Source organism: Bubalus bubalis, chromosome 19 (genome assembly GCF_019923935.1).
Source record: "Bubalus bubalis isolate 160015118507 breed Murrah chromosome 19, NDDB_SH_1, whole genome shotgun sequence".
Lineage (NCBI taxonomy): Eukaryota > Metazoa > Chordata > Mammalia > Artiodactyla > Bovidae > Bubalus > Bubalus bubalis.
In genome coordinates, this window is record NC_059175.1 from 6,855,103 (window position 1) to 6,869,008 (window position 13,906).

Below are 13,906 nucleotides of genomic sequence, written 5' to 3' on the forward strand. Positions count from 1 at the left end.
GCCATCACCCCAGATACCCTGGGGCAACATCCTGAGGTCCAGAACCATTTAGGGGTTCTGGAAGTCACATCCCAAGGACCTTGGTCAAAATGGGCTCTGGAGCATCTAGATTGGTTTTCTCCACCCGCTACTTCCCCTGGGATTTCCCTAAAACTATCAGAGTACCTGGAGAAGGCAATGGCACCCCACTCCAGTACTCTTGCCTGGAAAATCCCATGGACGGAGGATCCTGGTAGGCTTCAGTTCATGGGGTCGCTAAGAGTCAGACACGACTGAGCAACTTCACTTTCACTTTTCACTTTCCTGCATTAGAGAAGGACATGGCAACCCACTCCAGTGTTCTTGCCTGGAGAATCCCAGGGACAGGGGAGCCTGGTGGGCTGCCGTCTATGGGGTCGCACAGAGTCAGATACGACTGAAGCGACTTAGCAGCAGCATCAGAGTACCTGCAGGCCCATGTGTATGGTTGATCCCTCTGGATACTGGTGTCTAGTTTCTAGCCTATGGATGCAGATAGAGAGCCCAGTGGACTGGCAGAGGCCAAGTCTGCTGCTGCGCCTTGATGAGCCAGGAGGCCCTGGGCTATGGCTCTAGGGTTCCAGTGCTTTTGACTCTTTTGATTTCTTTGTCTGATGAATGAATGACCACAAAATTATCACGGTGCAGAAGGTAGACCTCCTTTGGAAATGCTGTTTTGTGTTGCTTAACATCCCTTTGTGTGATCATTTTTAACTCTAGGCAGACATGAAATATAGACTAGCGAGCTTACCCTGTTTAGATAATGTGTAAAGTTCGTGTGGGTTAGGTACTTAGGCCTTTCCAGCTAGAGACTGGCATCCTTAGACCCTAGATCTCACAGGAGTTCTCTCAGGTCATTGGTCTTCCTTCACAAAATCAATGTGTTTCCAAATATTGGAAATCACCACAAGAGAACTGATTTTTGTCCAAGCAATTCTATTTTTATAGGCAAGAGAGGTGCTTTTCTTTTCTTTTTTTAATTGAAGTATAGTTGATTTATAATGTTGTTTTCATTTCTGGTGTACAGCAAAGTGATTCTGTTATACATATTCTCTTTCATTATAGGTTATTATAAGATACTGAATATAGTTCCTGTGTTATACAGTAGAATCTTGTTTATTATATATATAGTAGTTTGTCTCTACTAATCCCAAACTGATAATTTATCCCCCTACCCTTTTGCCCCTTTGGTAACCATCTGTTTGTTTTCTATGTCTATGAGTCTGTTTCTGTTTTGTAAATAAGTTCATTTGTATCCTTCTTTAGATTCCATCGGAGAAGGCAATGGCACCCCACTCCAGTACTTTTGCCTGGAAAATCCCATGGGCGGAGGAGCCTGGTAGGCTGCAGTCCACGGGGTCGCTAAGAGTCGGACATGACTGAGCGACTTCCCTTTCACTTTTCACTTTCATGCATTGGAGAAGGAAATGGCAACCCACTCCAGTGTTCTTGCCTGGAGAATCCCAGGGATGGGGGAGCCTGGTGGCTGCCATCTGTGGGATTACACAGAGTCGGACACGACTGAAGTGACTTAGAAGTAGCAGTTAGATTCCACAGATAAGTGATATCATATGATATTTGTCTTTCTCTGTCTGACTTAATGCACTTGTTATGATAATCTCTAAATCCATCCATGTTGCTGTAAATGGCTCTATTTCATCCCTTTTTATGGTTGAGTAGTATTCCATTGTATATGTATATCACATCTTCTTTATCCACTCACCTGTTGATGGACGCTTAGGTTGCTTGGCTATTGTGAATAGTGCTTTGAATGTTGGAGTGCATGTATCTTTTCAAATTAAAGTTTTCTCCAGATGTATGCCCAGGAGCAGGATTGCTGGATCAAATAGTAACTCTATTTTTGTTTTTTTAAGGAGCCTCCATATTTTCCATAGTGGCTACACCAATTTACATTCCCAAGAGGTGCTTTTTAAAAAAAAAGACTAGGTTGTACATATTTTCTGAAGAAAGTATAAGTCTCCATTTATTTTATTTAAAATTTAGGCAACAATTATCCATAAAAAAATAACTGGTGCTGCTTATTTGTTCAGTTGTGTCAGACTCTTTGAGACCCTTCAGACTGTAGCCCGCCAGGCTCCTCTGTCCGTCGGATTTTTCAGGCGAGAATACTGGAGTGGGTTGCCTTTCCTCCTCCAGGGGATCTTCCCGACCCAGGGATTGAACCTGCGTCTACTGGGTCTTCTGCATTGCAAGTGGATTCTTCATCCCCTGAGTCATTGAGGAAACCATGTATCTGCTCATTATGTGTCTTTCTAAAAACAAACCTGAAGAGTTTTTTTTTCCCCTTTGCTGGGTCTTTGTTGCTGCTTGGGTTTTTCTCTAGTTTTGGTGAGCAGGGGCTGCTCTCTAGTTGCAGTATGGGGGCTTCTCATTGTGGTGTCTTCTCTTGTTGCAGAGCACAGGCTCTGGGGAGCTTGGGTTGCAGTAACTGTGACTCCTGGGCTCCAGAGAACAGGCTCAATAATTGTATATACAGGCTTAGTTGTCCCTTGGCACGTGGGATCTTCCTGGATTGGGATCGAACCTGTGCCTTCTGCGTTGGCAGGAGGATTCTTTACCAGTGAGCCTCCAGGGAAGCCCCCAAAGAGTTCTTACATGTGCCACATTTGCATCTTGAAAAGAGGGTATTATTTACAGGCATTTTTTGGTTGTTGTTTTGGTCCTCTGCTCCTTGGGCAGACTATTTTGCTGTGAATTTTGTGTGCGTTTCCTTCTAATGTTCCATTTTCAAATGGTAATCATTAATCCTTCCTCATGACCTCTCTCAGAATAGAGTTCTCAAGGGCTGCTGCTCCAGCAATGGTGGGGAGGGGCTCTAGGGGTAACCAATGACCTAGGGTCATGTCCTGGGTCAAAAAAAGATAAAAGGTTAGGCCAGTGGTCAGTCTCTAGGTCCTGGGAAAGGTAGATCCCTCCAGACTGGAGACTGAGACAGAAGAGTGTCCCTGCACAGCCCTGGCTATGCTCAGACAGACAGGCCTTCCAAGTTCCCAGAAACCCCTTTGATTTTGCGGCCCATTCCACATGCTGTTTAGTAATAAACAGAGTTCAATGACCAGTCTAGACAAACAAATCACGGCTTCTGGCAAACCCTGGTTCTGTTGACATGTTATGTCTTAGCAATGTGGGAAGGAAGCAGCCGGCTTTGAAACTCGAACGCAGTGCCTTTGTGAGCTAACAGAAAATACAGAGGCTGAGATGGGGACCCAGACAAACAGACCCCACTCTAGCCAAATGAGGAGGCATTCCCTGCTTTGTGGCTTGTGAATTTCCTGCTCTGTCTTCCTCCAGGCGTTAGGAAGCTGCCCTGAACTGGAGTGAAATGTGAGACGTTTCCATATTAATATTTCTGAAGGCCTCGGGGTAGTCGCAACCACCTGCTTCTCCACGCCACCCCCGAGCAGCTGTCCTAAAACAGTTTTCACTAGAGACACACCATTTTTCTCTTTAAACAAAATATTTCATCAAAGTTGGATTTTAATTGAGCCAGGAAGCCTTCCAAACTATTTCATGTTCACTGGCCAGCCTTATCTGTCATTTGCAGGTGAAGAGAAATCTCATAACTTTCTCATTGACTTTGCTCCTTCCTCCTCCAACCTGTCAATGAAAGTAATATCAAACCTTGCCAAGCTGTGTGTTATCAGCTCACAGGACACACAGTAAAATCCCATTTCTGTTGGGACAAAAAGAGGAAAAATGTGAAGAAAGGACTGGCTCGCTGAAATCCCTGTAAAATAGTCCTGAGTGAAAATAGCAGCAGTTTTTTTGGGGGGAGGGGGGTGTGGGGGGAAACATGTGCTTCTTATAAAGACAGTCCAGGATGATAAACTGTGTATACAACAAAGAATGCTTAGAAAATGTGGCTGGTAGACTTCTTCTGTGAATGCATTTGGGCTGTTTTCATGTCGAAATAATTCATTTTCAGCATTTATCAAAGGAGGTTTTTTTTTTACAATTATTTAAATACATTTTTCTTTGACAGAATTGAATTGTTGACTCAGTGTTAATGGTTCCTTGCAAATATTTACTGAATCTCTCTGTAAACTGTCCTCTAAATTAGACCAGAAGGTTCAAAACTCTGACTAACTCCCCTTTGGAATCCCACCTTTTAAGGTAATCTCTCTCCTGCTATCTGTGCCAATTAACTGAGAGCATTTTAATAACAGGGAATAATAATTGCTGTTTGCTCATCATTGAGAGGAATTTCCCCCTGTGCATTTATTTTTAGGGAGACCAGATTGTTATTTAGCACAGGGTGATGCTGATAAAGACTTTAATTACTGTGTGAGAGATTTTGGTGGATGAGAAACAAGAATTTGCAGTATTTTGTTCACATTTTGTAGACAATTGAAAATTTTAAATTCCTTCATTTGCTGAAAATGTGAGGACTGCGGCAGTAAAAGGTGTTTATATAGATTGACATAAACCTATGAAAATGCTTATGTGTACAAGATGAACAAATAATCGGGGGTAATAGTCGAAGACCTGAACTTAACTTCTTTACTCTTTCTAGGGAAAAGGTTTTGTCGTGGACATAAATGAATTCCTCTACAGACCCGTATGGGAGAAAGAAAATGTATTCATTTGCATTATCCTATTTTAGCTAAATGTAATTCCCATATATACCTTTTTCTTAAGGAATGAAATATGACCAACTCTATGTATTAATTTTAATTGCAACATGAAAGCTTTATACCTGTTCTTACTCTAACATTTACCTCAGTTCTAAGTGCAAACTTTCCAATTGTTAAATAACTTAATGCTAATTGGATTTCAGGGATCAAGAACTGGATTAAATAAGGTCAATTAATCTATAGTGTATGCATAAATGTACTTGTGATACTAGAATGGCAATTAATAGAAACACATTAAACTATTTCTCAGTAGAGCTAAGATTCATCAGCTTAAATTTCATGGGGTCTTGTCATCCTTTGTCTGGGAAATGTGGCTCAGGTAGCTGCAGAATTTCAAAGCCAGAAGGAGACTTGGAGTTCTCCAGTCTCATCACATTGACTCATTCATTTTTATATTCGTTCAGTGAACGAGGCCCTGCTATAGGCTAGTCTTCCTGCTGGGTGCAGAGATCATAATGGTAAGCAAAAGCAGATAAGTTCCCCGCCTCATGGGGTGGGCGCTGGGGAGAACTGACCTGATGAGATATGCCTTTTGAAATGCTCAGCCTCATTTAAAGTTTTAATGAAATTATAACATTTGCCTGTGTGCATGCATACTCAGTCATGTCCTACTCTTTGCGATGCCATGGACTGTAGCCCATCAGGCTCCCCTGCCCATGGGATTTCCCAGGCAAGGATAGTGGAGTGTGTTGTTTCCTTCTCCAGGGGGGATCTTCCCGACCCAGAGATCGAAACAACTTCTGAAACAGAAACTCTTAATACCAATAAAATTAAAAAATTGACATGTATTCAGTGATGGGACTATGGCTTAAATTTCCAAGAAACTTTCTAATACCACAGTAGTTTATATATTGTGTTGTAGAAGTTAAAAAAAGGAACAATTCCACAGATTCCTCCTGCCCTCTTTTTCTGGATTTATTTATTGCTCTGGTGAAGGCTAAAATTTTTGCTGGTTTAACCAACAGTTACATATAGGGATATGAATTCACAAGCAGTTGAACTCAATCTCTACTTCCACATCCTGGTCTCCTTGGGAACTGACCACTGAATCTTGCAGATTCAAAGGAAACAGTTCAGCTATCCAGTTAGGGACCACCCAGTCATTTCCTGCCTTGATCCAGTCATTTGTAGGTTTCTGCCCCCTCCCTTGGAGAAGGCAATGGCACCCCACTCCAGTACTCTTGCCTGGAAAATCCCATGGAGGGAAGGGCCTGGTGGGCTGCAGTCCATGGGGTCGCTAAGAGTCGGACTCGACTGAGCAACTTCACTTTCACTTTTCATTTTCATGCATTGGAGAAGGAAATGGCAACCCTCTCCAGTACTCTTGCCTGGAGAATCCCAGGGACGGAGGAGCCTGGTAGGCTGCCGTCTATGGGGTTGCACAGAGTCGGACACGACTGAAGCGACTTAGCAGCAGCAGCAGCAGCCCCCTCCCTTCCTCCCCAAGGTGGCATCTAAGTTCACAGGGAAGGGCTGGCAGCACTTGGAGAATGGTGTGGAGGAATCCTTTGGCCCCTGGCCTGAGAGCTGGCATTCTATGAGGTGTTTAGTCCTCTAGTCCTTGAGCCCTCTAGTCCTCAAGGGCTGTTAGCCTCAATCCCTCCCAGATTCTGCTGCTGTGTCCACCATGGCCTCTCCCTACCAGCCCTCCCATCTCGGCTCCACACTGTGCACCCTCCATTCTCCAACCAGGAGACCCTTCAGGTCTGGGGCTTTGCTCTGCCCTTTCACTCCCGGCTGTGGGGGTGGGGCTCTTCACAGACACCTTCTTTAGCTTTATCTGTTGGAGCAACTGCGGGTGAAATGGCTCTAAGAAAACTTGCTTCACTGAGATTTCAAGCACAGGCTCTTCCCTCTTGGAGAAGGCAATGGCAACCCACTCCAGTACTCTTGCCTGGAAAATCCCATGGATGGAGGAGCCTGGTGGGCTCCAGTGGGGTCGCAAGGAGTCGGACACGACTGAGCAACTTCACTTTCACTTTTTACTTTCATGCTCTGGAAAAGGAAATGGCAACCCACTCCAGTATTCTTGCCTGGACAATCCCAGGGACAGAGGAGCCTGGTGGGCTGCCGTCTATGGGGTCGCACAGAGTTGGACTGAGGTGACTTAGCAGCAGCAGCAGCAGCAGCTCTTCCCTCTGGGATGACTTCAGGGAATTTAACTGGGGCAAGGCCTTGGGGCGGAGCCTGGACACGGAAGTGGTCTGGGGCGGGGCAGAATAGATCAGGAATGCTATTCACCTCTTCTCTGATTTCTCACCATCTTACTCTTACCCAGAAGTATTCTTAATCTCCTTTCTTCCCAATGGAGAGAAAATGTTTTTCCTTCCTCAAACCATTGTTTATGGATAAGATTTACATATAGATTACCATTATGGTGTGATCACTCACCTAGAGCCAGACATCTGGAACCCAAAGTTAAGTGGGCATTAAGAAGCATCACTACCAACAAAGCTAGTGGAGGTGATGGAATTCCAGTGGAGCTATTTCAAATTCTAAAAGATGATGCTGTGAAAGTGCTACACTCAATATGCCAGCAAATTTGGAAAATTCAGCAGTGGTCACAGGACTGAAAAAGGTCAGTTTTCATTCCAATTCCAAAGAAAAGCAATGCCAAAGAATGCTCAAACTACCACACAATTGCACTCATCTCACACACTAGCAAAGTAATGCTCAAAATTCTCCACGCCAGACTTACATGAATTGTGAACTTCCAGATGTTCAAGCTGGATTTAGAAAACGCAGAGGAATCAGAGATCAAGTTGCCAAAATCCACTGGATCATTGAAAAAGCAAGAGAGTTCCAGAAAAACATCTATTGCTTTATTGACTATGCCAAAGTCTTTGAGTGTGTAGATCACAACAAACTGTGGAAAATTCTTCAAGAGATGGGAATACCAGACCACCTGACCTGTCTCTTGAGAAACCTGTATGCAGGTCAAGAAGCAACAGTTAGAATGTGACATGAAACAACAGACTGGTTCCAAATTGGGAAAGGAGTAGGTCAAGGCTGTATATTGCAACCCTGCTTATTTAACTTATATGCAGAAGATATCATGTGAAATGCTGGGCTGGATGAAGCACAAGCTGGAATCAAGATTGCCAGGAGAAATATCAATAACCTCAGATATGCAGATGACACCACCCATATGGCAGAAAATGAAAAAGAACTAAAGAGCCTCTTGATGAAAGTGAAAGAGGAGAGTGAAAAAGTTGGCTTAAAACTCAACATTCAAAAAACTAAGATCATGGCATCCAGTCCCATCACTTCATGGCAAATAAATGGGGAAACAATGGAAACAGTGAGAGACTTTATTTTCTTGGGCTCCAAAATCTCTGCAGATGGTGACTGCAGCCATGAAGTTAAAAGGCGCTTGCTCCTTGGAAGAAAAGCTATGATCAACCTAGACAGTATATTAAAAATTAGAGACATTACTTTGTTGATAAAGGTCCGTCTAGTCAAAGCTATGGTTTTTCCAGTAGTCATATATGGATGTGAGAGTTGGACTATAAACAAAGCTGAGCACCGAAGAATTGATGCTTTTGAACTGTGGTGTTGGAGAAGACTCTTGAGAGTCCCTTGGACAGCAAGGAGATCCAACCAGTCAGTCCTAAAGGATATCAGTCTTGAATATTCATTGGAAGGACTGATGCTGAAGCTGAAACTCCAATACTTTGGCCACCTGATGCGAAGAATGGACTCATTGGAAAAGACCCTGATGCTGGGAAAGATTGAAGGCGAGAGGAGAAGGGGACAAAAGAGGATGAGATGGTTGGATGGCATCACGGACTCAATGGACATGAGTTTGAGTTAGCTCAGGGAGTTGGTGATGGACAGGGAAGCCTGGCCTGCTGCAGTCCATGGGGTTGCAAAGAGTTGGACACGACTGAGTGACTGAACTGAACTGAGACCATAGACTTCAGTCAGGAATTTAGTTTTCACAGAGGAACGACTGGGGTTGGGGTCGGGGAGGGGAGGGAGCGCAGGTAGGAAATTTGTATAGAAAGTAAAAGAGGGTAGTGAGGACTTCCTTGGTGGGCCAGTGGTTAAGTATCCACTTGCCAATGAAGGGGCCATGGGTTCGATCTCTGGTCTGGGAAGATGTTACATGCTGCGGGGCAACTAAGCCTACGCGCCACACCTATTGCGCCGGTGCTTTACCAGCTGAGCCACAAGGGAAACCCAAGAATACTGGAGTAGGTAGCCTATTCCTTCTGCGGCAGATCTTCCTGACCCAGGAATTGAACCGGAGTCTCCTGCATTGCAGGCAGATTCTTTACCAACTGAGCAACCAGGGAAGCCCTCTAGGGAGCCTGGGAGCTGCAATTACTGAGCCCACACGCCTGGAGCCCATGATCTGCAACAGGAGAAGCCGTTGAAACTAAAGAAAGCACTATTGCAGCAATAAAGACTCAGTGTAGCCAAAAATAAATAAATAAAAATAAAATTAAAAAAGAGAAAGGGGTAGTGATTAGAAAAACCTACTAAGAAAAACCCCCTCACAAGTGTTTCAAAAATGCTATCCCTGCCATACTTAGAACCTCAGCTTTCTGACAGAAGCTCAGATTTTCTTCATTCAGGGCACACATTTTGTTCAAAGCTCTGCAATGTGCCACTTTGTTTACAACTTTCTCAGCAAGGTCTTTATTGAGGTCAGTTCTATATCAGACCAACATTTATGACCTAATTTGCCCTGAAAACTATTTTTATTTCTGCTTTCTATGCCTCCACAGTGGTGTTTAAATTTGCCAAGTGTGAAATCTCACCCGCAAAGCCTTTTCTTGAAAGTGATTCTAGACATGAAGGAGTGGATGATTTCAGCCACTCAAATAAAGTCATCCCACAGAAGGTAGTATGATATGAGACCTGAACTGCAGATTAGGAAGAGGAGAATGCAACAGCGGGATGTGCTTATAAGAATGAGATTGTGTTGAATCAAGCAAAATTACTGTTATCTGATTATCTGCTGCTGCTGTTCAGTTGCTAAGTTGTGTCCAACTATTTGTGATCCATGGACTGTAGCCCGCCAGACTCCTCTGTCCATGCGATTCTCTAGGAAAGAATACTGGAGTGGGTTGCCATTTCTTTCTCCAGGGGATCTTCCTGACTCAGGGAATCGAACCTGGTCTCCTGCTTGGCAGGCGGATTCTTTACCATTGAGCCACCAGGGAAGCCTGATTCTGATTATCTAGGGCTGCTGCTGTTGCTGCTAAGTCACTTCAGTCATGTCCGACTCTGTACGACCCCATAGACGGCAGCCCACCAGGCTCCGCCATCCCTGGGATTCTGCAGGCAAGAACACTGGAATGGGTTGCCGTTTCCTTCTCCAATACATGAAAGTGAAAAGTGAACGTGAAGTCGCTCAGTCGTGTCCAACTCTTTGCAACCCCATGGACTGCAGCCCACCAGGCTCCTCCGTCCATGGGATTTTCCAGGCAAGAGTACTGGAGTGGGGTGCCATTGCCTTCTCCGTTATCTAGGGCAGGGGGCTCAAATAACCTGTTCTCTCCCACTGAATTGAAAGCTCCCAGAGGCTCCTCTTGGCTCTCTAATAACTTCATGGTAAAGTAAAGCTCAACAGAAACATTGATCTGGAATATGTGTGGCACATAAGAAGGCGTTCAGAAGTCTGTATTGACTGTCTGGTTTCTCCCAAGTAGGTCAGCAGAGCCTGTGTGATCAGCAGAGTTACTGGATCCTGCAGCCACCTCACCTATCTGGGAAGGATTGGGACACACGTTGGCTCTTCAGTGTAGGGAAGGAAGTCTGGCATTGGGTCTTGTTCTGTGATACTGGGTGTTGGTTGAACCCTGGTGCCTCGAGAATTGCTTGGTTGACTGTTAGAAAGTCTTACTCACCTCATCGTGTGGGACAAAGTTTTTCTGCCATCTCAAAGGATACTATGGGGCCCTTTACTAGTTCCATCAAGCTTGGATGGAGAACGACAGAGTACAAATCCAGTTAAGTGGGGCCCGGCCACGCTTGCTGCCTCTGTTGTGGAGAAACAGTGTAGACGCATGAAGAGCAATCTCAAGTTCAAATGCTACCCCTGCTGCTTCCTAAGCTGTTTGATCCTGGAGAATTAACTTAATCTTTTTGAATTTTAGTAGCTGTGTCTGAAATTGTAGGGATGTTGTGAACATAAGAAAAGATGAACAGATCAAATAGCCATGAATCAAATCCATAGCTTGTGTTTTAAATAACAAACACTCCTTTTTTAAACACTTTTCAAAGGTATAAGATTATATGATCACATTGAATATGTTTCCTTTTTTTTCAAACTACAAGCACTGCCACCCCCCCTGACATTTGTGAGTTGCCCCTCCCATTGAGAGCCACTGAATTAGACTTTTTTAAATTGACCTTTGTCCTCATCTGGAGTGGTAGCATATACTGCAGAACATAGTAACATAATCAATCTGAATTCATTACCATTCATTACCCTTAAAAGCATTTAGGAGACAGCTACATGCTTGGGGCACTGTTTTGATCGACCCACAGCCCTTGATTTCTGGCTCCTCTCAAGCTGGGGTGATTCTGCAATAGTCAGGCATGAAGGCATAAAAGCTAAAAGAAACTGGCCATTTTGGGTGTCAGTTAAGGCATTTTCAAGGCTCAGAAACAAAGGGAAGGAATACTTGAGATTATATGAAATACAGTGAATAATACAGAGGAAGGAGAATTGGGTGTGGAGAAGGGTAGACATTAGTCTGGAAAATCAGTGGAGACTGGATTCTAGGAACTACTTGGGAGAAGAGGACACAGAGAGGGTGGGTCCACCTAATTAGGACTAAATCTGGGTAACAGTGGACTGAATCAGACAGATCCTGTGGTTTCAAAGATTAAGGGAGGGGTGGAGATCTAGATCTTCTGAATGAAGATCTCTGAATGAAAAAGGCTGCAGCTAATGTATCCTGACCCACGGCTACGAAGGGAAACAAAACAATTTCTGCTCTCCAGGAGCACTCCTGTTCCATATCTGCTGTGTCAGGATCAGGGCTGTACGGTGTGTTGTAAATAGTCTGGAGGAAATGACCAGCTGGGTTGGGGATGGCAAGCACTTGGGGGAAACTTTACTGAGGCCTCCCTGATAGCTCAGTCGGTAAAGAATCTGCCTGCGATGCTGGAGACCTGGGTTCGATTCATGGGTTGGGAAGATCCCCTGGAGAAGGAAATGGCAACCCATTCCAGTATTCTTGCTTGGAAAATCCCAAGGACAGAGGAGGCTGGCAGGCTACAGTCCATAGCGTCCCAGGAGTTGGACATGACTTAGCACTATCTTTCCTTCTTTCTTTCTTTTCTTACTGAAGAAGTGGCATTCTACAGGTGGGGACAGCGAGGTCCAGAGAGGTGAAATTAATTGTCCAAGAACATACAACACAGAATGCAGAGCTGAGAATGCAACCCAAACCCTCCGCCCTGAAGTTAGTACTCCTTTGGGCAGTTTTGCTGATAACCTGTCTAAGTACCTGAGGAAAAGGAGGAATCACATTGGCAAGTGAGCTGGAGAGCAGGAAGGGAGCTGGTCTGGGGTTTGCTTATGAAAAACCTGGAGACTGTCACTTGGCTAATTATGCAAAAAACTTGTATCCTACAGATCCCTAAATTGAGAAGGAAGCTCACGCAGTGGAGAGTTGAGAGATGTTAGTGGTGATGACCTCATTTGATTTCTGAAGCCAGTTCTATCCATAAACTTTTGCTTCCTCCAGTTTGAGCTCTGAGTTGCCACCCAAGTATCTTCCCCCATGCAATTAAGCACATATAGTTGCTTTGACACTGTGACAGGTCTTTTCCATGGGCTTACTGAAAAGACATTGTGGGGAGTTAGCAGGACTCCTGCAAGACTGTAGGTGCGGAGATGGGAAAGGGTGGTTGGCCAGATGCCGAAAGCGGGAGAATTCAATGAAAAACTGGTTAGATGGATTGAAGGATGAATCTCATATCACCATAAGGCACTCCGGAGAAGGCAATGGCACCCCACTCCAGTACTCTTGCCTGGAAAATCCCATGAATGGAGGAGCCTGGAAGGCTGCAGTCCATGGGGTCGCTGAGGGTTGGACACGACTGAGCGACTTCACTTTCACTTTTCACTTTCACGCATTGGAGAAGGAAATGGCAACCCACTCCAGTGTTCTTGCCTGGAGAATCCAGGGATGGCGGAGCCTGGTGGGCTGCCGTCTATGGGGTTGCACAGAGTCGGACACGACTGAAGCGACTTAGCAGCAGCAGCAGCAGTAAGGCACTCAGTTATACAATTGTGGGTGAGGTGGTATTGTCCAGTCTGATGGGGATGTGAGGAAGCCAGTGTTTGGGGGGAACTAAAGAAGGCCTATAATTTCCTGATTAAGCTTTCTTTTTTCAACCATATTTAATGTGAGAGGTTCTATCTGGAACCATTGAGTGATTAAAATCTTGGAATGCTCAAAGCAGTGGGGACAAGAGCAGTCATTTGGATGTGGTTTTTGAAGAATTTCTGGCTACCGTAGCCTGAAAGCAGTCTTCTGGCAGAATTCACTTTAGGGAAACTTGAAAAGAATATGTCACCAGAGCAGTGGAAAATACCCACCCCGTGGTTTTAGGGTTTGATGTTCAAATTGTATGATAGTGAAAGAGTCAGAGAGTGAATTAGCCAGAGTTAGACTGCCCATAAATGCTCTTCCTGTAATTAGATGATGAGAAGAGAATTCTAAAAGCTTCCAGCTCAATTTCTTTTATTTAGGATAGTCTCATTTAATTAACCATGACCCTAAGGGAGCAGCCTGAAACAGTGTTGACTGTACGGGAGAACAAAAGGAAACAAGAAAACCAGAGACTGGTAGCAGTTAGCCTAATAAACGTACTGTCCTGTGCTTAGACACTCAGTCCTCTCCACCTCTTGGAGATCGCATGGACTATAGCCCACCAGGCTCCTCTGTCTATGGGGATTGTCCGGGCAAGAATACTGGAGTGGGTTGCCATGTTCTCCTCCAGGGGATCTTTGCAACCCAGGGATCGAACCCAGGTCTCCCGCATTGCAGGGATTCTTTACTGTCTGAGCCACCAGGGAAGCCCAAGAATACTTGAGTGGGTAGCCAATCCCTTCTCCAGGGGAACTTCCTGACCCAGGAATCAAACCGGGGTCTCTGGCATTGCAGGCAGATTCTTTACCAGCTAAGCTAGCTGGGAATCCCAATACACGTCCTTTGGGATGCTAATCAAAGAAATTCACAAGTCATTGGGTCACCACACATCCC

The 13,906-nt window shown here is 44.7% G+C and overlaps 1 long non-coding RNA gene across 2 annotated transcripts in view; it reads left to right on the forward strand.

Moving 5' to 3' along the window:
- Nucleotides 1–13,906, forward strand: part of LOC123330581 — a 69,492-nt gene that overhangs the window by 7,843 nt on the left and 47,743 nt on the right. The window lies entirely within an intron of this gene.